This window comes from Pogonomyrmex barbatus, unplaced genomic scaffold (assembly GCF_055798465.1).
Source record: "Pogonomyrmex barbatus isolate J1 unplaced genomic scaffold, ASM5579846v1 scaffold2, whole genome shotgun sequence".
Taxonomy (NCBI): Eukaryota; Metazoa; Arthropoda; class Insecta; order Hymenoptera; family Formicidae; genus Pogonomyrmex; species Pogonomyrmex barbatus.
Window position 1 is genome coordinate 8853190 of NW_028297116.1, and position 2692 is coordinate 8855881.

The following is a 2692-nucleotide window of genomic DNA, read 5'->3' on the forward strand; positions in this document are numbered from 1 at the left end:
AGTATCCCATTCCGGTCTCTCGTTACGCTATCTTTCTCTCTGATATACTCGTACTGTCGCGAACGTGCAGCATATGCGTGTGCCAACACTAACGAGAAATAAAAGCGCGACGAAAAGGCACACTTTCTCGCTCGCTTCGTGTGTCATATCAACACGCGATCGTCGCTCGCCCATTCACGTGTCGGCCGCTGTTAATTTTTTACACTTTCTCTTTATACCTTTACTGAAATTCGCGACGCTATCATTAGCCACCCCGTTGGTGATTAAAGCAGGTCAACCAATCGTGAAGTACACCCGAAGCTTTATATTATGGATTTTTTGTTTATCACTTTATTGTTATCGCGTTCCTGTAATGTCATACTATATATTTATTTTTTATCAAATGTTTTATGAAAAAAAAAAAAACAAAACAATATTTATAAAAATACTCATAAAGTGCCAATAATTAACAAGTATTATATGTTTTTTCATATTCATATAAAAATTATATATATATATATATATATATATATAATAATAGAAATATACTTTTAAAATATCATATTAATCTATTTATTTAATCGAAATATATAGAATGCACATTTTTCGATGCAAATACGAATTGCCCATGAATTAATCTTTCTCCTAAAGATGACTTATGTATATACGACAAGAGAATCCTAAAAGTAGAAGTTATTAGGGTGTGACTTCATTTCCAAATTTCTCGCCGGCTTTTCTTCGATTGTCCCCTGTGTCCTTCCCTCGTCGGCAGGTTAAATGGCCGATGCAAAAAAGTCATAAAATAAGTTATAATTTGGCCCAGTCGGCGTCGCGTTGCTCAATGTCCTGTGTGATCACTGTGCTCTCACTCGAATGAACTCGGCACCCCTGCTTCTATGAGAGAATTGGGACTATTTCTATGTCCCTTCTCTTTTTTTTCTATCTTCTCTTTCTTTTCCTCCCCCTCCCGTCTCCCTCCATCTATCTCCCTCTTTCTTTCTCTTTTACTTTGTTCTTTGATGTGCCTCGTTTAGGATGCCGCGTGTTGCCATAGTTTGACTAAGTTAGGGTTGCCTATAGTGTTTGAAGGTATTCTGTCTTCGATTACTTGCGCCTTTAAATTTAAGTAACTACGCGATGAAAGACTAGAGGAATATATCATGAAAATTCTCCCAGTTCTGACACACTTTATATTTTTGCGTTAATCTAACGTAATCGTATATCAAAACTTTAAAAAGTATTGCGAACGCTCGTCTTTTCCATTTTTGTTAATTAGAACAACAAATTGGCTTTAACATAGCGGCCGTAATCTCGCTCGAGAAAATTCTGTCTTTCTTTCCATGTTTTTGTGAGAAAATTTGGAGCGATTCTATCCTCTCGGTTCATCTTCCACTTCCTAAAGTTGCTACGCTCTTGTCCGTTGATATGCCTTACTTAGAGCATCGAATGTTACACTCAAACGAGATAGCGAAAAGACTACGGGGAGCACGAGCGGGTGTTCTATCCAATTCCAGATTAATTGCAGAATCGAGCGGGAGGTCAAGGGTCGGTAAGAACTAACGTCCGACCGAAGCTGAAACGAGGGAACGGCGGGCGGGAAAAAGATACGAACGCGAAACGATGCTGCAATGACGGTAAAAAGTTGATGCGTCATGCTGCTACAATAATTTGGGTACGTAATGAAGCGCATGCGTAATCCAATTTTGTTCCTTCTGCTTATAACAGTTTTCCACGTGCTATATTTCTGTGTTTCTTAAAAATTCCGTTATAAATATACAAGAATAATTTTTTATCATGATCTTTAATAATACATTAAGAAGAATTTGTATATAAAATTTGTATATATAATTCTTGAAAAATAGCTTCGCGGAGAGTAAGATAACTTAAAATTTGTTAAAAGAAAATATATATATATATTTGTAATTATCGAGTGGCATATGTGTTCAATATTAGACGACTATCGGACGAGTAGATTAGTCATCCAATAAAATAGATAAGCTTAATTACCGTAATCGACATCTTAGTTGACTTCCACGTGGCCGCCAAGCGAGGGAGTCCCAAATGACATTACGTATGGCGAACCGTAATGAATAGCGAGGGAAAAATGTCACAAGTCGTCTACGCCCTTGAACGTAACACACACGAACGCACGTTTTATTAGGGTCTTGCAGATTAAAGGTCAGCATGCGATGGAGACCGTAATGCCGGCGTGCAAAACAGGCAGTGCGAAAATTGAAGATCCATTGAAGGTCCATTTCGCCTCGAGAAGAAGACAAAGTTTTCGAGATCTGGGGCAAACCGTGACTATTGAATTTGAAATTTTGTATTCGTATATACGAGCGATCCTTGCAGATGTCCAACCGCGGAGAACATTGTGCCGACGGAAACGTTAAATTTCAGCGATTCGCCTTGTGGGAAGCGGAGCCGGAGTACGTAGAGGCGGTAACAAAAGGCCGCAAACTCATTCACTTTTGTCGTCGCGTAATGGACACCTATAAGCACCGGAAAGGCGTAATAACTCGCGCATAGCCGTCTTATTATTCACGCTACGCGATGGCACATGTTATGCGTGCACGGTTCGCGATCGAACCGCAGCGGATGGATGGAGGAGCCGAGGCCGAGAGTGCATAAGGTGCAGAATGATAGGCATGCACTTTCAGCGACACGCATCGACGACACGGATAACGGAATGTTGGTCGAGCTGTCGCGCCAG